Source organism: Carassius auratus, chromosome 40 (assembly GCF_003368295.1).
Source record: "Carassius auratus strain Wakin chromosome 40, ASM336829v1, whole genome shotgun sequence".
Classification (NCBI taxonomy): domain Eukaryota; kingdom Metazoa; phylum Chordata; class Actinopteri; order Cypriniformes; family Cyprinidae; genus Carassius; species Carassius auratus.
This window is the reverse complement of record NC_039282.1, coordinates 14,661,486-14,687,884: the sequence shown is the minus strand read 5'-3', so window position 1 is coordinate 14,687,884 and position 26,399 is coordinate 14,661,486. Positions and strand designations below refer to the sequence as shown.

The following is a 26,399-nucleotide window of genomic DNA, read 5'->3' as shown; positions in this document are numbered from 1 at the left end:
TTTGCTGGCTCTGAAATGTGAGGTTCAAGATTTCTGTGATTTTCTTCTAAATCTCCTCTCTACGGCAATGACAAGGGCTGGAAAGCAAAACCCATATGTTTATGGAACACTCAAAAGAATATGAGCAGTATAGTGATTCATTGCTTGACCCTAATGCACCATTGTTTAGTAATCATGAATAAATTGATTTTTATAAGGGATGTTTTTAATTGTCCTATTGTCTACCTGTTTATTTTTATTTTTTTCAGGCCTCAGGTGCGATACGTCCTTTGGTGTCTACGGTCATTGCGACCTCGTCAGAGGGCTACCTGGACCACTCGGTGGAGAGAGCAAAGTACCGCACCAGTGAAATGCCTCAAGGATTTCTTTATCACATTATTTTCCAGGCCTACCAATGGGTATTAGAAAACCAAACACATATATTGATTAGAATAAACCTCAGAGTTAATATTCAAAGTACATTAGTACAAACTACATATCTCAATTTCTGTTGTATTCATTTTTATAAAATCAAACAAAGAAATGTGTTCAAATCTTGGTCCAACTTTTGTTCATTGTCCCTGAGATTTGCATAAACCCACAGGTTCTTCTGCTCTAAGGCACTGTGACTTTTATTATTATTCCCATGTGTAATTAGTTGTGTGTCAAAATAATAAATCATAATTGTTTAGTCTGGCTCAAACAATGCATTCACAGAAATGGCTGCTTTCTCATCCAGACTAACAAAGTTTCTCATGGAGCTGGAGTGTAGTGTATTTCATCCTTTTTTATGTCATTTATTGTTGTAGGACTGCGATCTTTGTATCTGATTACGTTTTAGTTGAACTTTCGATAACCGTAACAGATAGAAGTGTTAAAAAGAAGCATTGGGATTTATAGGGCTCCTTAGAGGAGCATTTTTTGGGTGCCGGATTTTTTGCTTCTGGAAATCTTGTTGCTTTTGGCTGCGATATCGAACGTTAGCTTGAGTTTTCTGTGTCAAGTCACAGCTGTCTGTCCTCAATTAATTCTAAATAAAGATAAAACCATGACATGAAGAAATACAGAGGATGAGGCAATCTGAAGAATGGGTAATATCAAGCCCGCATGGGTGTTACCTGACACTCCGGCTCTTCTGGGTCTTTTCTTCTCCAACCCCAACAGTGAAGGGTCTGCGAAAAGATTTATATGCTTCTCAAACCAAATTTTCTATGAGACTCTGCCATCACGTGACATAAGGCAGTCCATACTTCTTTTTTATGTAGCATTCAGCGCATTTGACACTTTTTTACAATGGGTTTTTTTTCAGGTGGGTGTTTTGAGTGAGGGTTTTTGGATGTAGCCGACGGCCATGTGTCAGAACCCTCTCTGTGGTAGCCTCGAAATGACTGATGCCATTTCAGCATGCCATCCCATTGAGTCTCAGAGAGCTTGAGCTTTACAAAAGAAGAGACATCCAACCCCGTGAAGGTCTGGCTGTGCATTGATGAAAAGGGGGGAAAAATGCCAAAGGTTAAATGATTGCAGGACTTTCTCCTTTAATTTGCCCTGAAATCACAGAGCTATGTAAGCGAAGCTCTCCTCTCCACACGGGATGAAATATTGCTTTAGATATTGCCCTCGTGACGTCTCAGGTGGCATGATTTAGGTTGTGTAATCCAACCGCTGTCTTAGAGCGATTAACTGCAAAGAACTCTATTCATAAGAATCGGAGACATTTTTTACAGAAATCCCATGCCCAGATGTTTGCCTCTATAAGAAACAGTCCTTCATGACCTGAAAAAGTTATTTCCTACACAGGTGTTTGGATAAAGGTTTGTATGGTTCTGATTTACGTCATCTGCATTTATCAAACTGGAGCTTCTTGTTTCGTTTTCTTCTGGTTTTTGTCCTGATTTCTCCTTTGCAGTGCAATGAATTTGACTTTGAGTTTGGCTCTGAGTGCCTACACTTGGCCCTGCAGCATTGTGGCGCGAATGCAAAGCTCATAGAAGGACCACCGACTTTGTGGAAAGTAAGGAACAAAAGGTTTGACTTATTGTTGTCTTGCGTATAGGATTTATGCCACACATAGTAGGTCCAGCAGTCTGAAAACACACTGAAAACGTTTCAGTTCATATTTTTTAAACCTGGAAAAACATTTGAGATATAAAATTAGATTCTAGATGTCTAGTTCTAGAATTTTCTAGAAGTCCACATTAATCCAGATAATTTTGAAAATGCACCTTTTTCTCTTAAATACATTACAGTGTTTTTGTGCAAGAAAAAAAAAACTTTAAAAAAAGCATTTTTTTGTGTTGTAGTATGGACTGGTTTGATATTTGCTAATAAAATGATTGCGCCTGAAGAATAGCATGAACATTGTATGATGTCTGGTCTCTCTTTATCCTCTCATTAAGCATTTATGAAGCTTTATGCATGCCCAGCAACTATTCAGATATTGTTTTGGGTATATTCACATACATGTCTATGTGGGTTAAATTTGACTAAACAAAATTTGAGAAATTCATGTGAATTTTTTATTTTATTTTTACTTGTAATAATGATAATCTGCTGTAATGGAATGTTTTTTTATTGAATCAGGAAAATGTACAACAGAAGTATATTTACTAGTGGTCTCAGACTTTTGGGCTCCACTGTATGTTTATGTCTATTGCAACAAACAGTAAATCACTCCCAACAGTGTGTACAACCACTAAAACTAACATTCATTTCTATAGTATACAGCACATTTCCCTTAAGCACAAGCTGTCAGTTTTGCACAGTCCTTTAATGTGATGTTTTATTGCCCTTGTTTTCTTTTTGTAGGTAACATACAAGCTAGATCTAGCATCTGCGGAGGCTATTATTAAAGGTATTGTGTTTAAGTTGTTCAGTAAAGAAATAAATATTTTGCAGGCCACTTATTTGAGTCATTGCTGGGAATACAGTATTGCCATTCACTGTTGTTATTGCAGACTTGATGTTGTTTGATTATACTTTTTATCTGGGCAAGTCAAAATAGACACTTTTCCACAGTCAGATCATTGGGCAAAAACAAACTGTTAGTAACGTGCATGTAAATATACAAAGAGAGATTGTGGACCACAGAGGCTAACTGCCATTTCAAAATGTCTACATGTTGTCTTTCTATATACAAACAAACTTTTTAAGAGAAATTATAAAAATGACTTTTTGTGGCCTGTAAGGTATGAGTTGACCCAGCAAAGGGCCAGTTCTTTGGTTAGGAAAGAAATCAAAGAATTGGTCGAAACCTTCCATTTTGCCATAAATGTGTGGTGATTCAGTTGTATGTTTGCATGATTTTAGTAAAGTTTCCATGCACTCATTTACTAAACACCGTATTTCTTGAAAAATTTACACATGAAAGATCACACAGGATTTTTTTGTTATTTTTATTATTACACACTCTTAGGGCCCTATTTTAACGATCTGAAACGCAAGTGTCAAAGCGCGAAGCGCAAGTAACTGTGGGCGGGTCTCGGCGCCGTTGCTATTTTCCCGTCGGGATAAATGGCTCTTGCGCCCGGCGCAAATCTAAAATGGGTTAGTCTGAAGTAGCTTCATTATTCATAGGTGTGGTTTGGGCGTAACGTGAAATAAACCAATCAGAGCGTCATCCAACATTCCCTTTAAAAGCAGGCGCGCAAGTTCCATTATGGATTGCTATTATTATGGCGTATTTACCAGGCGCACGCCAGGAGCGGTTCACAGCCGAGGAGACGTTCTTGTAAGAGCAGTGAAAAACAGAGAAGTTGTGTTGTATGGGGACGGGAGAATAATTAGCCTGAATAATTTGTAAGCTAGATTTATGCCTATTTTTTCACATCTTCGTGGCACACCACAATGATTTCCGTTATCTCATTTGTTAATATTTTTTAGTGTAACAATTTATGATTTGCAAAAATAACTGTTGCATCTGTTTAGATTACATGAGCAAAGTGTATGCGCGTTGTGCACGCTATACATTATGGTCAAGCATGCGCCCTTAAAATAGCATAGCCTAATGAACAAAGCGCCACTGACTTTAGACTAGGTTTTTTCTGGTCAGTGGCGCAATTGTTTAATGGAACAGCAAAATAGCACCAGGGATTGTTTGCGCCGGAACACGCCTCCTTTTTTGCGCTGAACCGCCCAGGGAACGCAAGTGCATTCACTAGTTTAGCGACGTGCTTCTGTGGAGGGAAAAGCGCGCTTTGCGCGGGTGCAAAATAGGAATGACACATGCGTCGGTGTACAAAGTCAATTGCGCTGGGTGCAAGATAGGGCCCTTAGAGTTGCTTCTTCAAACTTGTTCACAAACAGGGTTAAACTGCAGTGATTATGGTTAAATGTACTAATCACATTTTCATTTTCTCTTCAGAGACCCCTTTGAGGTCAGCACATATCATCACAGGAGCTGAAGCAGAAGCCAATGAGTTGGCTAAAGCGCTTCAGGAAAAACTGAACATGGTATGTTTAAGATGACATCCCTCGTCTTATAGTTTAGTTAAAATAGCCTTTGCTTAGATATGTGTTGTGTATTTAGATGTTTTAAGTTGTCTGTCTGTCAACTCTCTTTACTCTAATTTCCTACTCACCCCCTCCAAAAACCAAACTTGTGACTCGCCTGTCCTGCAACTGTATGAGGACTAACAGATGTTGAGAACGATACTTGGATGTACTTTTTGAAATGGATAAGGTGTCTTGTTCGAGTGTGACCAGTTTCCCATTTATTCCACACTGATTTTTGGAGCCAGTCCAGCTCGAGACATGTCTTCAGGTTGTAGCTCTCGCTGTAGGAGATCCATCTTCCAGTGCACCTACAAAAAAAAAGGAAATATGGCGTGTTTTATCCAGACTCCATGCATGCAACGGAAGCCCATCCTCCTTTGTAGCTGTTCCAAGTTCTTCATTAAGCACATGTCCTTCTCTTGATAATGTTGCAAACATGAGAGCACCCAGCGTACCGTACGCCTGATTGGTTCCAGACGTTGCTGCTCCCCCAGGTGCCGGCTGGGGTCAGTTCTCCCGAGCTGTTCCTGCGACTCGAGGGAGATGAAAGAAAAGGAGGTGATTACAGATGAGGAATCAAATTTGTCCCAGTGCCATTTGTAAATCTAATCCCCATTACAGTGTCTCCATTACAGCGAAGTGAAACTCAAAGTTGGGACCATTCCAGGCATGCAGGTGGTAAGATTGGCTCTGGCTGCGTTTTTTTTTGGTTATAAAGGATAACAGACAGTGATAAGGTGATCCTTTTAGCAAGATGTAATAATTACACCCATGTATGCTGCAGATAAGAAACCGGAATGGGGTGCCGTCTACTTTCATCAAGCCTCAAGTTCACTAGGGGCACACTTTTTGCTTGGAAATGGGGGATTAGAGTCTAAACCGGTGTACCATAAGGTGCAGATCTCGAATGTGGTATTTTGTATACGACCGAGAGTGATATTCACATTCCTCAGCTGTGGGATTTCTAGATAATTTAATACCGAGAGCATGCAGGTAGTGTATATATCATTTTAAGCTACATAAGTAAATCTCACGCAGAAAAAAATCACTTTAGTTCCATCAGAGACTATAAAATTCCATTGACTACATGTAATCCTGGCATTTCAGTGATACTGCATAACTCTTGACTGTAATGTATTCCTACGTCAACCTCGGATTAAGCCACAACATGAGCTGACATGATTCCCAACACGTAACTGCGGTTACAAATGAACTCCTTGCCCGGGAAAAAACACATTTCTGTTTTTGAATAGTTTACAAATCGTTTGTTTGTAAATCTGTGGAAATTAAAGCATTACCAGAATTTTTGCATGACCCGTAACGTCTAATCAGGACCAAGTGTGTGGCTTGTTTTTTGGTTTTGGTCATTTTGAAGCACTTATTCTTGCTTCGCCACCATTCAAAAATCCTCATGTAGGCTTAACAGCTCAACCTGGTTCAGATTTCAAAATGATCTTGTAAATCCACAGCTTGGAGTGAGCTGGTTTTCATCTAAAGCCATGGTTGGTTATCTTTCAAGAGTGAATAGTCCTTGCATGTGTTTCCAATAACCATTTAATATTTCCAGTTTTCTCGTCAAGGTCGAGTCTGTGCCAAACACTTCTGTTTATTTCAGGGCCAGGGACAGGATACGATTTGATATAAGGGCTATAATATGATTTCATATGCAGAGCATCTGTGGTTGTGTTGCTTTTATAAAAAGGGATGAATCATTAGATCTTAATAAATAAAATTTGTCTTTCGTGATGGTGGGATTGCTTGTTTTATTGAATTTGGTCTCTTTTCTCAAATGGAGACAGACGTCATTCCATGTGCACAGGAGAGTAATGCTGAGTACCTGTCCAAAACTAGAAACTTCATTCACTTATCATGTCAACGATACATGCATACACAAGTAATTCCATGTTGAAGCCAGCATAAATCAGATTTGACTTTTTAATGCATGTTCCTGGTCTCATTTGAATGACTCATCTGTCACTTTATTTAAAATAAAAAACAAATTGTTTTTGTAATAATTCATCAAAATATAATAACATAATCTCACTCTGAAACACCTTTACTTTTTTGCTGACATTAAGAAGTCAGTCTAGTCTATTGAATAGTGTTAACTAATAGCCAGATGGCTTTTTTGCAAAAAAAAAAAAAAGAAAACAAGAATTTAATTTGGATTCATTCTGGTATGCATACTACCATTAAGAATTTGGAGCTTTTGAAAGAAGTCTCTAATACTCACAAAGGCTATGTTTATTTAACCAAAAAAAAAAAAAAAAGTGGTTCATCTAAATACATGTGGTTTTATAAAAGTGGTTCATCTAAATACATGTAAATATCTTCTAAATATATACTGTATGTTTGTGTGTATATACACACAATGATATATATCATATATAATGATAAATATGCACGGCACACACACATATACTATGTAAACAAATACTTTTATTTTAGATACAATCAATCACAATTAATTGTTTCCCAGCACTTATTTTAATATGTTTTAAAATTAGATTTTATTCTTGCAATGGCAAAACTGAATTTTCAGCATCCATCGCTCAAATCTTCAGTGTCACATGATCCTTTAGAAACCATTACAGAACTAACAAATAGCTAAGTGTGATTGCATCATATAATAATTGCCGTTAATAGTGTTCATCGTCTTGTTGACTGTCTTATGTTAATTTTTTTTTGAAAATTCCTGTCATATTCACATAAACTGACAGTCACCACTCAACACTTATAAGCTAAATATTGTAGTACTTAATATTGTAAACTTAATTTTCTGTAAAGTTGCAATAATAATAATAAACTTGAATTGAATTCTGATATGCTGAATTATTATTATTATTTTTTTTTAAAATTAATGTTAAATTATTTCTAATAAGAGGTTATATTTAGTCTGGGTAAGTCTTATTATACTTGTTCTCAGTAGGATATACAGCCATCATTTACTGTAGAAATTTTCACCCACTTATTAGTTTGGTGTGACATTAATGTTATGTCCTTTTTTTAGATGACTGGATCAAACTTCTTGGGGGTCTTGGATATGGTGAAACATTTTGAAGACACTGACCACGCTCGTTTATACCCAGTAGTTATTGTATGGGTAAGTTTACACGCATTGACCTTTTCATATTTAGTTTAAAATATTTTTTTTATATATGTTCCTTGATGTTACTTTAATCAAACATAGCATTCAGTGTGAACACAGAACTATTTGAGAACATTTGACTGTGAAGGGAGAGAGTCTAACCTTAAACTCAGTTTGATGTTTCCATCAATGTGACATAGAAACAAATGATATGCATCAGATCACAGAAGTGCTAAAACTTACTGATAGTATTTGTGGCATAATGTTGATTATTAATGTTGTTTGTAAATATAGACCATAAAAAATAATTGGTAAATAACCCAATGTTTAAATAAAGTAACATAATTATAAATGAAGATGTAGCTTGGAATAATCTTACACTAAAACATGATCTTGCCCAGTCCTAACTTTTAAGGGCAAATTACTAATGAGTAAAATCAATTAGAGCAATTTTTTTTTGGAAGTACATTTACATTTGCTTGTTTGGAAAAACCGTTGATGTTTTGATTTGTTGTTCTTGTCCAGTATTTGTACCTCAAAACATCTTAGTCTTAATCTCTGGGAATGTCATCACTCTCACCTTCATTTCTTAAATTTGTTTCAAAAGCATAAATTCTGCTCCTGCAGTCCTGCAGCTCCAGCCTTCCCAGAATCCATATGTGCTTCCTTAAACATTCCCTCCGAAGGGCTGTTAGATAACCTCTACTCTCCATCATTATTGGTTTCACTCATTGTTTGGATTACACAGATGCTTTATCTTATCATCATTACAGATGTCATGATAACACTGTGAGAGCGTGTGATTGCAAGTAAAACCTCAAGCCATGCTTCAAGATTTTTTTTTATAAAGAGCTATTCGGAGGAATGCTTAACTTTCTTTACATTTACATTACATTTGGATCCACTTAAGACTCTTTTACATTTCCATCCGGGTTTCAGTTACCTTTTTTGTACTTGCAGAGATACTTTGTTATGAAACTACGAAAAAAGCTATTAGTCAAAAGTAAACAGCAGTTCCCCCATTTCTACTGGGGTATGACCTCTGTTAGAAATATGTCTTTCTTCAAGCAGTTTGCAAAATGAGCACAGCCCGTTTTATTTGGTACGGATGCATACAAGCCACATCTTCTTGAAATGGTGATGCAAGGGAACGGAAAAAGAAATTGCATTCATTTAACGGATCGGTGAATGCTGGGTCAGTTGCAATGGAAACTTTTCACTAAGAGCTGGTTCTTAACGTTTTGCATGGGAGCTCAACCTGTCCAAACACACAGAGAACGCTGAGAGTTTGTTAAAAAGAGTACTTAAAATTAATAGGTCTATCCCATAGATATATAGTGTATTCTATTGTATATTCTAAGTGTTTTTCTTTTTAAGAATAGGGAATGTTTAGTTGAAATAAGTGCAGGTTATTATGTTATTATCAATTTTTTGTGGATGGATGGAGTCACTGCAGATGATTGGATAAGTATTTTAATGTTTATTAATTCCTGTTGATCAGGAATGTGCAATATTTATTTTGCCAGTGTTTTTTTTTTTTAAATAATTAAGTTTAGTTTTTAAGTTGCAGGTAAACAAAATACTGCATTTAATCTTTTTATTACCGTATTTAACTATATGTTCACATTTCTCTGTCAGTTAATGGTTACATGAGATGCAGGTAAACAAAACAAAAAAAAACATATTTTTTTTAGTAAATGCTTTTATTAGTTGTTTAAGTTTAGATTTTAAGTTAATAATGTAATAATTCAACAGCACATTGGCATGTTCAGATTTCTCTATTGTCAGTTACGTAAAATGATATGCCAGGAAACCTACAAAATTGAAGAATTTTTAAAATATATTTAATTTTACTTTTGTCATCGTTATGCTTTTCTTAAACTTATGAACTCCCTGCCATTCCCTCAGTTTGTGAAACCTTGCTATAGATAAGTGAAGATGTTTTTTTTATTTATTTTATTTATCATTTTGTTGACAGGTACAGCTGAACATGACATAGCAGTCCATGGACAGCCAGAAGACAGACGATTTAGCACCATTCAGGAGTCTGGCCTCTGAAGTCATACAGGGAAATGTTCTGCTCTATGGATTTCAGATTGAACACACCAAGGTAATTTTCTCAATGAGATATCATTATATGTGTTAAAAACATAGTTCACCCAAAATGATAGCTTTGTTTACAAGCTTTATCTGAGGCTGATCTGGCCTGGATAAAAGGTCTAGGAAAATCCATGAGGAACCTTGTCTGATTGCTTGTTCAGGAGGTCTAAAACATGTGTCCTATTGAGAACGAATTAAGTCATTGTGGCTCTGGTGGGAAAAAATCATGGAGAATGATGTGTGAATTTACCCTGTCTGGCTGCGGCCCCCATTTAAAAACACTCAGACAGCTGAGGGGAGTGACTGTAACATGTGTTCGTCATGATACAATGGTTATTTTTGTGAGATAGTGGAAGTGCAGATAAAGAGCATGCATAAATCACGCTCATAGGTCCTCTAATGATGAGGATAATTTCTCCCAGATGCGCTTATTCATGCTTTACAAAATAGCTGCCAAGACTCGCTTTGTGAATTCTGAGCCGTCCAACTACCTTCATGCAGAATGTGATATAAGGTTTTTTTCAATTAGAGGTCATGCCTCCTAATTTGGTATTTTATCCAGATCGTTTGTGAGATGAAGTGCAATCGTTGGTGAAACCGTCAGACGTTTTCTGCTGCTAGTCACGCCTGAGGGTTTTTGGATGAGCCAGCGGTTAAATATATAGACTTTCCATTGCCTAATACTATACCAAATTTATTCCACTGGCATCATTCATGGAGTCAAAATCACTTTAAAAGGCTTATATCACAAGCAATTTAGTTTTCCTTGATCTTTTAAGATGAAATAGCTTGATGCAATATGAAAAATACTGAGTTTCACCTAAGGTAAAGCACTGTTAAAGCATTTCACATAAAGTTATGTTTCTTAAAGGCATGGTAGGAAAAATAAATAGTTTAATTCTAAGGGTTAAAGAGAGTGTGGTTTTTGCTGGGTGGAATACAAATAATATATTTAAATAAATGCATGAAATGACTGTTAAAATAGATAATATAAATAGGTTTCATAATAAAATATTGTATTCAAAAACTGTACTTTGACATGTATAATATCAAAATTGTCATTTCTTTTGTCTGCACTAATGATGGTGTAGTTAAGGGTAGTTCACGATGACTTGTGGGCGATTTGATCGCTGTAGTCTTCCAGGATTGTTTGGATTTGTTTCTCCTAGCCAGATGTTTGTACATGTGGAGCACTTAACTTGTGGAGAGTTTGTTGTTTTGAGAACACTGGCATCTGATAAGGATTGGTGAACATCTTCTCATAAACACACATTCAGTCTTCATTAAACAATTTTTTTTAAGAACTTTTTAAAAATCTGCTTTAAGAACTAAACATACCTGTGGTCCATTTGTTCAGTGACAGATGACTTTTAGGACAGGATTTGACTTTGACAGTCTTTCAACACATTTCAGTGCAGCTTGAGACCGAACCTCCATGTTATGGACCTCCAGGTTATATTTAAGTGTTTCTCGCTAATTGCCCTTCACGTAGATAGTGAAGAGATGTTTGCGTGATTCGTTGTGTGTAAACAATGACAGGCCTTGTTAGACAAATAATTTCTTCCAGTCTTTTCACAGTATGTTTGTAATATGCAAAGTTTGCCTTATTAAATCCAGACTGAGGCAAGCATGACGTTAACAGCCACACAGCAGCTTTGTACTGTAAATCTAATGAAGTAATGACATGAATAAACTAGATAGATAGATAGATAGATAGATTAGAGAACGATTGGTTGATTGATTTTTAGGTCTAAAATTGTAGTTTAAGTGGAAAAATTTACTCCAGGCCATTGAATTATTAGAAAATAATGCACACTTCGAGTCGCATATTGGCCGCATCACCACCTCGGGTGTGCATTATTTTCTAATAATTCACTTGCCTGTTGTCAGCTATTCCTTACTTAAACTGTAGTTTATTCCAGTGATGTGAAAGCTGTATTTTCAGCAATATCCTATATTTTCTAATATGTTGATTTGGTCCTCAAGAAGCATTTCTTATTAATATCAAAGTTGAAAACAGTTTTGCCAACTAATATTTTTGTGGGAACCATTACACTTTTTTCAGGATTCTTCAAAGCATCGAATGGCCTTTATTTATTATGAAACATAATCTTTTGTAACATTACAAATATATTTACTGTCACTTTTGATAGATTTAATGTGTCCTTGCTAAAAAAAAAAAAAAAAAAAAAAAAATATATATATATATATATTTATAAAGAAAACACTGATAAATACGGAAGTTCTAAGCGGCCATGCATTATATATTTTTTTCTTTTTGTTTTCGCGTTATAACGACTTAATTTTCTCGTTATCTCGACATAACGAGGGTCGTTTTCTCGTTATAACGACTTAATTTTCTCGTTATCTCGACATAACGAAGTTCGTTTTCTCGTTATAATGACTTATTTTTCTAGTTTTCTCGACATAACGAAGTTCGTTTTCTCGTTATAACGACTTAGTTTTCTCTAAGAAGTTACAAAACTGCGCCAGCAGGTGGCACTATAGACCTGAATATAACTGATGGGGTGTTGTACACTGTCCACTTTACTGTACGTGGACCTTCCTCATGATCGCTACAATTTGTGCAGTCTTGTTCATTACTGACATCTAATTAATTCATAAATGTTAAATGCTTGAATCAATATGAATATTTGTGTATTAAGTTCCTGCTAGATGCATGAGTTTCACCAACGCATTCTGTGTCATAAAATAACTGCTTATCAAAACCACATCACTGTATTCTGTTTATCTACAGTAGGACAGGATTTTAACGATGTAGGCTGATGTGCTTCTTTTCCTTATTACTGATCTTTATTGTTAACCATATTGATGAGAAATGTGATGTATATGTAAAATCCATAGGCTAATTTAATTCAGTTTTGTTCTATAATGTTGTAACGTTAATCGTTTTTTCTACACACACATACACTACACGTACACATGAACGCTCTTTTCAAACAGAAGCTTGTAACACACATGATATCTGCCACATCATATAATGACTACTACAAATTACAAATTATATATAATTTTATTTCAAATAAAGGGAAAATGAAAAGTGAGTTTAATCCAAGCAGCTCTAACGGCGCGGTGTTGACATTTAAACATGTTAATTACAAAAACAAAACATTAGTTGCAGCCTACTGTCTCTGGAAAAATCAACAGTGATTGATCAGCCTTTATTTATATACAGTATTGTAGACGTTATTACCTAGGCGAAGCAAAATTTGCTGAAATATAGGCTACAGTAAGAGCGCCTGCATGGTTGTCCATCAGATGCCTGTCAAAGTTGAGTTCGTTACTATAGCAACAGTAAAACTGTCATGTCGTTATAACGAGAAAACAAACTTCGTTATGTCGAGATAACGAGAAAAATAAGTCGTTATAACGAGAAAACGAACTTCGTTATGTCGAGATAACGAGAAAATTAAGTCGTTATAACGAGAAAACAAAAAGGAAAAAAATTATAATGCATGGCCGCTTAGAACTTCCGTAGATAAAGGTAGTCTTTATGGTCCGTGTACTTTTGCGTCCATTTGTTTTTCGTTTTTTTAAATGAAATACGGAAAATGTGTTTTTTCCTAAAATGGTTCAAACACTGATAAATAGAATAAGCAGACACAAACTCATTTTCATCATTCAAAATTCACATTTCATTAAAAATTTAAAAAATGAAATAAAGCTTTATTTATGGATATAACTGCTTCATTTAATTTCTAGCTTTTTAGTGTCTCTCAGAAATATAAGCTCCCTTTCGCACTACTGATGTAGTTTGCTGTATGAAATCTTTTGCCTTCGACATTTTTATGATCTTGATCATTTTTCATACCTACTGTACAACATGTATGAAATACTCATTACATTTTTTTGGGGGATTTAAATGTATCCAGGTCTGGTTCTGTACAGAAGTGCTAGAGGGAACGAAATGAAAGCAAGAGCACCTATAGAGGCTACTATAAACATAGAAAAGAATTCACCAAAAGTGATCAAAGATATCAAAATGCTGTAAAAATGGATTATAAGATATACCACATTGTTATATGTTATGTTAATATGTATGGTTCTATATTTTGGTTTTCAACGTTGCATTTAAAAATACAACAAACGTTTTTTCCCCATTTTTTCATGTAAAAAAAATAAAATAAAAAAATGAATGAACTCAAAAGTACACGGGCCCTTTATAATAACCATTTAACATTTGTGCCGTATTGTCAGTAAGCTGATCTGACGGTGTGATAAAGGTCATTTCTGGCCCTATCAGTGCATGGCCAGTGAGTGACAAGAAGTGTCACAGGATCTCCTTCACACACAGGGCCTGGTGGCCTGTCATGCGCTGAAAAGGCTTGTCACAATGATATATAGCCTCTAATCCCTCCTGTGAGAGCCCAGCAGTTTACCCGCCCCTCACTTCCTTCTCCTCAAAGCATCCAGCTGAAGAATCTACACCTGAGAGGAGATTAGCTGCTTCTTAGAAAAGAGAAAGAGACTCTCTTACCTGCCCAGATCCACTCGTTTTTGAAACTGGATACCTGGTTTAGCCCATCTTGAGTTTTACAATACAGTTTTACTGGCACTGAAGTCTTTAGATGCAGTTTTTTAGATGAAATAATGAGTTACATTTTCTGAAGATTAATGATGGTTTGGGTATCTGTAGGAGTTTCTATAGGAGTCGGTAAAGTGCTGTGATAATTGAGGGACCTCAAAAAGGGATCAGATCCTTAAATCGCTTTAAAATAACCCCTGCTAAAAGGATGTCAGGGTGGTGTGTACCTCAGCGTCTTGTTTTATACTCGTCTGCCTTTGACAGTGCAAATGTATTTGGCCATACTCTCCGCTTAGTGTCAGATTTACATTCAAGTAGTCATTTCTCATTTTCAAAATATTCCACTTCTCTCCATGTCAAATTGGTTTTACGTTCTCCTCACTTCGGCTGGCACAAATGCACTGTGGGAGGAAAAGTAAAAAAAGTTGTCTTTTTTTTTTTTTCTTGTCTGGTCTTGAAAGATCCCTGCTGAAATCTCCAGGCCAGAGCACTTCTCTTTTGATATTGTCCCACAGTGTTAAACTAAAATATCTGTAATGTGCAACATGTCTTGGGTATTCTTGATATTTAATTTTAATGATGCATTGAAATTGCTTGGTAAACCCCCTGAAAATCAGCCTTTATTTGGAATAACGGTAACACTTTACAGGGTTCATTAGGTAACACTAGTTAACTACTTCAGTTAACGTGAATTAAGAATGAACAACACTTCTACAGCATTTATTAATCTTAGTTCATTTCAGCATTTACTAATGCATTATTAACATCAAAAGTTGTGTTTGTTAACATTAGTCAATGCACTGTGACCTGACAAACTGACAATGAGCAACTTTTAATGTTAATGTTTACATCTAGTAATTTAATTTAATAATAATTTAATTAATAATGAATAAATAAAGTTAAATTAATAAATGTACTGCTAATTTTTTTATTCATGTTAGTTAATACATTAAGGGATAATGTACATTCAGCTGGTTGTTATTGTATCACCCTGAAGGGGGTTATTCTGTGATAACAACCAGCTGGATGTACATTATCCGGCTTATTACAGGCTATTTGCCACATAAATAAATAATTAGACTCAAAATATTGGTTTGAGTTGAAATATTTGAATGCAGAGCTTCCGTGAATAAAGCCGTTGCGAGCAAGTGGCAAGTTCAAACTAGACAGACATTTAAGGGAAATGGTACAGTCATACCACTTACAGTATTACACAACATTTCACCACATAAATAATTATGGCAATAAAATATATTGATTTATGACAAAAGTGTTTTAAAATCTTGCCAATATGTTAGTTATCTTATAATCCATTATAGTGTACAAAACTGTTGTTGCTAAATGGTAGCAGCTGCGTTTGTAGGAAACCAGACAGCGAGTCCCCGATACCAGGATGACATAATTAAATAGTATTTTATTAGCTAAACAAACGCAAAGCTTCCACAAAGAAAAACTGTTCCTAGCAAGACTATAGCACCGACAAAAGTTACCCAGATGAGCCTGTGTTATCAGCTTTCTCCGGTTGTTACTGAGGGATAACATACCTCAGAATGTCATAACTGACCAATCAGAATCAAGTATTGCACAGAGCCGTGTAATAACCAACATTAACTACTTGAACCTTATTGTAAAGTGTTTCCAGAATAACTACAGTACAAATCAGTCCTAGTAATGTTATGATACATTTTTTTTGTATTTAATATGTAAGTAATATTTAAATATGTAAGTTATTACACTAATGTTCTTCAATTGGTGTGATAAAAAAAAAAAAAAAAACAGATAGATCTGTGTAACTGTGCATATGTCAGCACTGGTCGATGTAATATCGACTAAAAAAGAGTTCAACAAATCATGCAGATTTGCTGAAAATGTACTCACCCTCAAGCCAGCCAAGTAATAGATGAGTTCGCTTTCTGAAGAAATTTTAAGTGACATCTGTTGCTCACGAGTTGGATCCTCTGCAGTGAATGGGTGCCGTCAGAATGAGAGTCCAAACAGCTGATAAAAAAAATCATAATAATCCAGAATTAATCCACATGACTCTAACTAACATCTTGTGAAGTGAACTAGCTGCATGTTGAAGCAACAGTTTAAAGTTAATATGCATTAATGATGAATGTTTTCTAGAAACAGCTTTTCACTTGATGAATAAGAGTCATATGGGTTACTTGTTGTATTGTGATGTTTTTAACAGCTGTTTGGACTCTCATTCTGACGGCACCCATTCACTGCAGAGGATCCACTGGTGAGCAAGTGATATAATACTAAATTTCTCAAAATCTGTTCCAATGAACAGAAGATCTTGGATGACCTGCAGGTGAGTAAATGTTCAGCAAATGTTAATTTTGCTAATTCATTTAAACAAACTCACTCAAACAGAGATCCTGCAAGTTTTCACACTCTTGTAATGTGCAGAAAACAGTGCACAGTGACCCTAAAATAATTCTAAAACTGATTTTTGTGGAAGATTAGCACACTTATACTAATAATGTTGTACAAAAGTTGTTGGTTAGTTTCTGTATTTAATAAATTTGAGGTTTCTGTTTAAGATTTCTGACCTACAGTAGATTATCTTTCCAATGATTCTAGGACATTTCTGGACATTTATGTGACTAAAATGTTTTGGGCCTTGAGTTCTCCATGATGCATGCTGGCGTGTGATATTGTAGACTGTAACCTACTGAATCTGTTTATTTAGCGTTGATTTGGCAGATTACATGAGCAATTTATATGCTCAAGATCCTGCATATACATGCAAACTCTCATAGTGAGACAACATTCCAACCAAGAACATTCACAAACAAATTAGATCAGAAATTAGAGGCTGATTCTTACCAGGGGCGACCAAATGGGTTTGTAAACATTCAATCAGTAAAAGGCAGTGGTGGCGTGTTCTGCCCCATGCAGCCTGTCCACGGCAGAACACTTGTTTTAGATTTGAGGCGACCACCCACTGTCAGGTATTGAATGTCCACTGAACAGTAATCTTGTTTTGAGCTCAGGGGTTTTTCAGGATTTAGTATGAGCCTTGTTGGGTTGAAATGTTTGAACTGGTTCACCTCTGACTTGAATCTTTTTTAAAGTCCTTTTTCTTTTCTTGGTGGTATCGTTGATGAGCGCAACCTTTTGAGTGAGCTTTATCCTTCCTACACTGGAAACCCTAAACCGCACCATATATGTTAAATATACAGTGGTGTCCAGAAGTTTATACCACATATATCCTGTTAGATTTAAAGTCAAATCATACCGGATAACTTGTTGAGGTTGTGCCAACCGATGTCAATAAATCAAATCCTAAATTTCTGTTGCATGTCATTCACTCTTTTCTATTTTTTTATTATATATTTTAAAATATGTAATTCATTCTTGTGATAGCAAAGCTGAATTTCCAGCATCATCACTCCAGTCTTCAGTGTCACATGATCCTTCACAAATCATTCTAATATACTGATTTTAAAACCCCCAGAATTCATATATATATATATATATATATATATATATATATATATATATATATATATAATAAGACTTATAATCAAAAATAGAAAATATTCTAATATAGTCTTAAACATGTCATGTGTGTGTATATATATATATATATATATATATATATATATATATATATATATATATATGTATATATATTAGGGCTGTGCAAAAAATGTAATGCGATTTTCATGCACATCTCATCAGTAAAGACGTTTCTGTAATTAGAAGTATATCTCCAGCACGTGCGTTCAGATCAGGGTTGCCAGGTTTTCACAACAAATCCTGCCTAGTTGCTTCTCAAAACTAGTCTAAAACTAGCCCAATCGCGTTTCCAGAAGGTTCCCCGATAAAAATTGCATCCCGGGGTTAAAATATAACTTTTTTAGCAGGGTTGCCTTGGTAAAAATTTGCATTTTAGGGGCTAAATATCACGTTATTTGTATTGGGGTCGCTTTGACCCGCAGACATGAAAGACAACCACAGACTTGGCAACACTGGTTGGCATTTACCACACCGAGCTGTAATTCACTGACAATCTACACAAAATCGATGTTAAAATCGCAGGCGATTCTTTGTCGATTTTGAAAACGATTTTGTGTTAGTTGTCGGTAGACTACGGCTCTGTGTAATTAACTGAACCACCTAAACCACCTGAACCAGTGTTGCCAAGTCTGCGATTGTTTTTCATGTCCGTGGTTTGAAGCAACCCCAATACCAATAACGTGATATTTAGCCCCTAAAATACATATTTTACTAGGGCAACCCTTCCAAAAAAATTATATTTTAACCCCGGGAAGCAATTTTTTTATCTGGGAACCTCCCGGAAACGCGATTGGGCTAGTTTTGGACTAGTTTTAAGAAGCAACTGGGCAGGATTTGTTGTGAAAACCTGGCAACCCTGATCTGAACACACGTGCTGGAGATAAACTTCTAATTACAGGAGCATCTTTACTGATGAGATGTGCATGAAAATCGCATTCGATTTTTTGCACAGCCCTAAATTATATATATAAAATATAAAAAAACGCATGAAGTTCCTTTTTTAGCTATTTAGGAGTAGTCCAAGATGCAAAAAGGAAAACTTTTTTTTTTATTTGTATTTTTTTATTTGTATATGGACAGAGGGGTATTTATGTTGCATTTGTCTAAACAATGCAGGAGATCTCAACTGTGGAAGGTGGTTAGTTTTCCGCTAAGCAATTTCACACTCCCTCACACTTTCACCTTTACTCTTCCGCAAATGATTGCTGTTTACTCCATGGGCGTTCTTGTTTGGACGGCTTTGATACAAATGGCGACAGTATTTTGTTTGAGGGAAAGGTGAAATATTTAGGTGGTAAAGCTTGTTCCTAATGCATCAAGACGGCACACTTCAGGGTGCAGGCACTTGGCGATGGGTGAGTGTAGAGATGGAAAATAAGGATGTGGAAACTGAAATGCAGTCGCTAAAGGAAATAACATACTTGACCCAGGTTGATCCCTCGCTAGACCTTTCTGTGTATGTCACAATTGTAATGAGGTTTTCTTGTTAACAGAGGATGTTTGGTTTCTGCATGTGGGCCTTGGGGTAATCATGACATATTTCACCATTTTCAACAGATCTGTCAGTGGGAGGAAGCATTGTGGTCTACAATTGTTTAGGAACATATCTGTCGCCAGGTCAAGTACAAACAGAGAAATCACTGCCTCTGACTTGTTGAAATAGAGCAGTATTCACAGGTATGGAAACAAAGCTCCCTGTATTTTCTTCACCCCGTTCCTGTGAATGCGGTAGGTTACGCCCGAGGCTCTTCTACCAAAAAAATAAAAATAAAAAGAGAGAGATCCAGAAAGACTCTTCACTGAGGAAACCTGTTTAAGACATGAAAAACTATAGACATCATTCTCCTTGTAACCGCACAACGGAAACCATTATTACTTAGACTTTCTTTCAGTGTACCCTGACTTGTTTATCTGAGCAGTTCCTGAATCAATATTGGGTAATGCAGTGCTTCAAAAGGAATGTGGATGTGTCATCCAGTTTAAGAAAAGAGATAATGAAGCTCAGATCCTTTTGAAATGAGGTGAGACTGAATGAGAATGACGGGGTCGTGTTGAGGACACATTTTTTATGCATAATCCCACAAATCTGTCCTCTTTTAAGGTATTTGATTTTGGAAAATCAGTGGACCGAATCATCTTTCACCTGTTTTCTTTGTAATAAACTGGTAATAGAAGAGATTAACAACTGTCATGTGTTCCTAAAACTATAAACCAGTGTATGATTTTCAGTCAAAACTATTTTGGCTTTCACTATTAAACTGACATTTCCTGCAAATTAAGTTCATAGTACAGAGTTAGTCAATTGCTGGCTGTCTCCTGTTGACATTATGGCACTTTCCATGACTTTCCATTGAACTTTGCTTTGCCGTTTTTTTTTAAGCATTAAAGCAAGTGCATGTTTATAAATAACCACAATTATTATATCAAAATGTTATTATTTCTAAATTTTACAGTGACACTTAATGTTATATTAAGGGTTTTCCAATTTAATAAAATAGAAATGTTAATTTACGTATGTAACTAAAACGAAAATAATTTATACATACATATATATATATATATATATATATATATATATATATATATATATATATATATATGTGTGTGTGTGTGTGTGTGTGTGTGTGTGTGTGTGTGTGTGTGTGTGTATATATATATACATATATATATATGTGTGTGTGTGTGTATATATATATATATATATATATATATATATATATATATATATATATGTGTGTGTGTGTGTGTGTGTGTGTGTGTGTGTGTGTGTGTATATATAAATGTATGTGTGTGTGTGTGTGTGTATATGTGTGTGTATATATATATATATATATATAATATATATATATATATATATATTTATTTATTTATGGAAAATATAAATCTTAAGCAGTTATTTTCACTAACTGTTTGTTTAAAGTGAGAGTTTCAGGCTCTGCTTTGTACCCTGCTCATGGAAGATTAAAAAGATTAAAATTTAAGGGTTAAAGATTACATTTTAGATGTATTGTGCCAAAAACTAAAAAAAGATTTGATCCATTTATTGATTCATACATTCGCATGGTCGCTGCTATTTTCCTTCCAAAAAACCCGGCCTTCCCAGTTCAATTAAAAACTCCCAGAGAGTCCCTCTTGACCTGCGGTTATTCGTTTAAGCTGGTCTACTATTAAAAATGTCCCTTTGGATACAGTTACAGTTGAGGAAGGTGAACCGCAGAGTTCAGCTCCATATCACATCTCTGAAGTTGACAGTAACTTGGGCTCGATGTCTCTGTCAAGCTCTTTGCCTCTGGCTACTGTCGTATGATTGGCAGTCCGGAGGGACATTCAGGAACTGGCTCTATTATAATTTCCCAAAAGGAATTCAGAGTAAGAAATGTTATACCATGTTTTCAAAGAGACCCATGGTCTGCATGGGTTTTAATGGCAGAATAAGACATTTGCCTTTAAGATGCGTTTTAATGTAACATAGAATGTTTAATTGGGCTGTTTACTGTTTAATTACCATCACCAGTTAATTAGTCTGTCATTTTTAGTCAAAAATTTTCTCTTTCTGCTGCCTCCTTGTGGTGGACACTTTACTGCTTAGAAGCGATTATTTGAAATTCACTTTGCCTGGAAGTGTCTGTGGTAAAAGTCTAGTACTTGTTGTTTTGATCTGGCTTCAGCGCTGTGATGAAGTGTTCTTTCCAGTTTAGCTGGCACTAAAGGTTTTCAAAACCTTCATGAAGGTCATTATAGAGACACGCTGGCAGGCCTGTAAGACTCACTTGGTGCCTGGAAAGAAAAAGACTAAAGGGTGCATATTGTCATTGTTAATTTCCTAATTGCCGTGACCCCATTTTCAAAGAGCCCGTAGGTGTGAGGTGCACTGCTCCGTGCTGCTGGAAAGGCTTTCTGGATCTGCAGGATCTTCATGAGCAGCTCATTGTGTGGTCCGCTGCTGTACAAGCTTTCATCTTACTACTTTACGAGTCAGTTTTCCTTAGAATTTTAAGAGAAAAAAAGTGTCCGAAAAGTGGTCTTGTACAGTTTTACTAATTGCTGAACAATACCAGGATATGTAATATACATTGACACTTAGTTTTCTCTTATATTTCATTGAAAATCCCTATATAATAATGATTTCACAAACATCTTGGTGTGTTAAAAGGCATACCAAGCTCCAGTCGAGTGTCTCTCTCGGGGGAAACCAAGGCCAAGTAGAAAGATTTTCATTAGTTCTGCCAATTTCAGGTTAAAATGAGTTTGAATGGCCTTTTTACATCATTGGAAGAGTTTTCCCCCAATGGGACCATCATTAGGGGGAACTAATGAAAGAAAAAAGCAAAGAAGGGATTTTACAATGGAAAGAAAGCCATGATTCTGATTTGATTTGTCTGTTTAAAGATGTTCTTCTTTTCTATTCAATTACCGTTGTAAGATTACAAACATTCCCTTCTATTGCTGTTTTTGTGCTTTCCTTCTTTCTTTCCAGTCACAGAGCTTTCTTGGATAATGTTCTGAATTACCTAAGTGATCTATTGTATTTCATTGTCATCAGTATTAAGATTACAAGAGATACTAGGAGATTAGTGAGGTGCATATGATACAAATATTTTTTTTATTGTCTGTTAAAAGAGCTTTGATCTCTTGGCTTGGGAAGAAAGTTTTTTTTTTCATGCACAGTCAGGAGTGTAGTAAACAGCATCTCGACCTCATCCACTTCCTTTAGGAGAGGTGAATTAGGCTGGCTCGGGGCCACTGTAAATGTTTTATCCATCCCATAAAAGCCTGGAAAAGATACTGGAACTCTTGGAAAATCCCTGTAGTCACAAAAGACGAGCTATTCCGTCGGAGACTTCAAGAAATTAAAATTCCAAGTGTCGAATTTCCTGTTCCATGTGTGCTTTTAAGTGTTGGCCATGACACTGAGACCGAATCGAGCTCATTAGTAAGCTTTCTGCTGTCAGGAATGGAAAAGTGATGTAATATTATGACAAATCACAGTAATTACCTTCAGATTCAATCATTTAATATATCTATATTTAGCATTGCAACCTTTTAAACACAATGTCTTTTTCTCCACAAGTGAAGTGTGCCGCACTTTTCTTTTACTTTGACCAACTTCCTTGGACCACAGGGACAGGTAATCATCAAAAAAATGAAGAACATACAATGCAGATATTGGATTTTAATGCACATTTTCAACCGCTGAATCAGTCACTTAACCCCAGTTTACTCCAGTGTGATGTCCCTAAATGAATGCATTACATTTTTACCCACTAGATTTAAAATAGATTAAGCCTAGCATTTTTATCCTTTTTATGGATTTGATGGTTTTTATAGACCACAACACGCTTTGGAGTAAGATAAATGTTCGTTCAGTGTTGACTCAAACTCAACAGTATTATTATCTTGTTTTTCCCCATGTGTCACTGTAGTTTTTCATTATGTCTTGGCAGCTCAAATGAGTTCCAGCCAAGAAATAAGTTGTCGATCTGCTGCTTTCTTATTACATGTGAGTCATATTTTGCTCCTCATTGGAAACATGAGACTTAGGCAGGCTTGAACCTTTGATCCTCGTTGGTGATCTTCTGTAGAGAAAAGAAAAATGCCCATATTTCATTTACCCAGTAGGACCCTCATGTCACACCAATAACAAAACAGGCCACATGAGTAATGTTGTCATTTGCTGTGGTCAAGTAGGCGAGCTTTTCGTCTTTCTGCATTTGTAAATAGTCCACAAACATTGTGCTTGTTTCCGTGAACCCGAGTTTTATATATGGGTGGCAATCAAGTTGGGGCCATTTGTTCTTCATTTCCTGACTAAACAAATACACGGAGGTCATTCTTCATTGGTTTAGACCTTATTACAGAGTGTTATCTGATGATACATTGATATAGGAATCTGTGCCATAAACTTTCTTGCTTTATTTGAGTTGTGTGTGAAATCTGTCTGTGAAGTAACTGTCATTAGGAGGAATTCAGTTGACCGCTTGCAGATGTTTGGCTCCTTACCCAGAGTTTTGTACTCATAATTAAGTAAGGGAACAGTGATTCTATTACTCAAGGAAAAACAGAGAGCCTCCTCTTCGTTTCACAAATTTTTCTGTTCTTTTCTTTTTCAAATTGCGTCCAAATGAAGATTAAAAAACACTAAACTTCGCAGAGCTGCTGAAGTTCAGGAGCCGCTGCAGCATGGCCATTAGTCATGATTTAGTTATTTTTTTTTTTTTTTACAAATTTTCTGAATCACTAGATTTTTGTTTATTTCATCCTCATGCTTACAAATCGAATCCTGAGGAGTTAACTGTGGAAAATGTGTGTCATGATGCTCAGAGTTTAATCCATGGATTTGAGAATTTGGAAGTGAGCGCGGTAGAAAACGGCTACTGTGAAAAATAGAAAAGAGTGACACATTCAGAGAAGTAACAGCTGTGAAAATCATTACGTTGAAAGTTGATAGATAGATAGATAGATAGACAGACAGACAGATAAGACAGACAAGATAAATAGATTTTTCTAAAGTAATGTGTTAGAAATTACACATCACTTTTAAGGTAATCTGAAACAAACCTGAAAGGAAGTTGTTTAAAAAAACAAGATTTCGGTCCAACATCAGTTGAAAAGTGCAGATCTTCTTTTTCTAATGCGGTCTGTACATCTGAACACAGTCCAGGGAGATGAGAAGACCAGGAGAGTTGTGCAGCAATTAATCACTGGTGCAAAAGCCAATAAAGACTTGGTGGGATGAGCATATTAAGAGAACAGACCCCAGAATCTTAGACAAAAGACACGAAAACAAAACCTGAAACCCTGTGAGTACAATAAAGAGACCTGCCTTTTTTATTTTCTTTGGCTGCCAAATTTCATGGGCAGTAAATAGCCAAGAATGTTACATCTGCTGATGAGAAAACTGGGGGGAAAGCATAGGTCCACTCACATTTGATTGTTTTGAGCACATCTGTTTGTGTATTCAAGTGTGTTTATATACAGTATAGATATCGGTGTGTGTGTGTGTGTGTCTGTGTGTGTGTGTGTGTGTGTGTGTGTTCCTTCAGGTGCCAGAGCAGTAGGAGAGATCTGTGGAGAGACTCACTCAAATCACTGTCGCTCTCATCAGAGACAGAAAGGCCGCTCTCACTGGGAACCTGCTTCATGTCTGAAACTAAAGCATGAGAAGATGTGCTTAAGTAGACAACCGGGATATGGCTTGTGGACTCACAAAGAGAGAAGCATGGAATCTCAAAGGTCAAAGGACATTTGCAAATGATGGCATTTCAACATATACTAAATTACAGACAGTGAGAGTGATGGTTAACAATCCAAACAGTCGTTCTTTGGATCAAATCAAATCGATTCGTTTCGTTAGGTAAGATTTCCTGGTAATTGGCCTGCTTTGTGCACAAGTACACACAAGCACAAACATACAACTCTCTGAATCATTACATTTATTTGTTTGTAAAAATAAATATTTTTTTAAGAAAACAAATAAAAAATAACTGTATCTCTGATTTAGGTCTGCTTTTTTAGGTTCTATCTTAACTTTAGGGGCTTAATCTCATTATTGAAAGCATGGTCTCACATGTGCAGTAGAGCATCTCTATATGTAATGAAATGCTGCCATCATGTGGAGGGGTGTGAAAATGTCCTGTTGTGTATCCCAGTTGTCAGTTGTGTTGGATTTGACATTATAACTTGAAATCCTTCTAGTAAACTGTATAGTGTATGTGTCTTTAAATGTTAAAATATTTGTCATTTCTAACAGTATTTCTGTTTGCACACAGAGCAGATTATCTGATTCCTTCTTGAAGCTGAAGGATCAAGGAAATCTCTTCTTGAAGTAAGTATTGGTGTACTTTGAGGTAAGTAACAAGGAATACTTTGGATCAAAGGTGAAAAAGATTATATATATATATATATATATATATATATATATATATACATATACACACACACATAAATTCTGTTCTAAACATTCTATTCATCAAAGAATTCTAAAAAGTAAAGCATAATTACAATTTTCACCTTTCACAAACATGTTAAGCAGCGCACAGTTGACAATAATTTCTCGAGCAGCAAATCAACGTATTAGAATCATTTCTGAAGGATCATGTGACACCGAAGACTGGAGTAATACGTATGTATTTGAAATATTAATTTCCATACATTAATTTCTTCTTTAAAGACTCATGAACATGTCTTTTTCAGATTATGTTAAATTTGCGGTTTCCCTATTTACCTGACCCTGAAAATCGTTTGCAGGAGTCCTTACATAATGCAGATCATGAGCTCTCCATGGGCCGTCTTTACACCCACTCAACTGGGGATGCCCTGGTGACCACATTTCATAATTTTAGCAGTTTTTATAGCGTAACCACACAAAAACATGATCCTGGACGAGCCCCTAAATTTGCGTCTTGACTCTTTATCCGGGGCTCACCGCAGATCTCTAATTGATTATGGCCTTGTGCTTCCTCTCCAGTGAGCGTGTGATAATTTGGTGGGTTGTTAATGTGACTTCCAATGTCTGAGTTTTGGCTTGCCGTTTTAGTTTCCATGGCGTGAATGCCCGACAACCCCAATTCTTTCTAACTTGACATTGTTTACTAAATCTTAGCATGTCTAGAGTTTTTTCTGCAATTTTAGTTCTAGTGAAAATATGCAACCGCTTTGGTG

At 35.9% G+C, this 26,399-nt stretch overlaps 1 pseudogene; it reads left to right on the top strand.

Annotated features, from left to right (window-relative positions):
• Positions 1-25,078, top strand: part of LOC113058935 (D-ribitol-5-phosphate cytidylyltransferase-like) — a 30,131-nt pseudogene extending 5,053 nt beyond the window's left edge.
• The last annotated feature ends 1,321 nt before the right edge of the window (positions 25,079-26,399 follow it).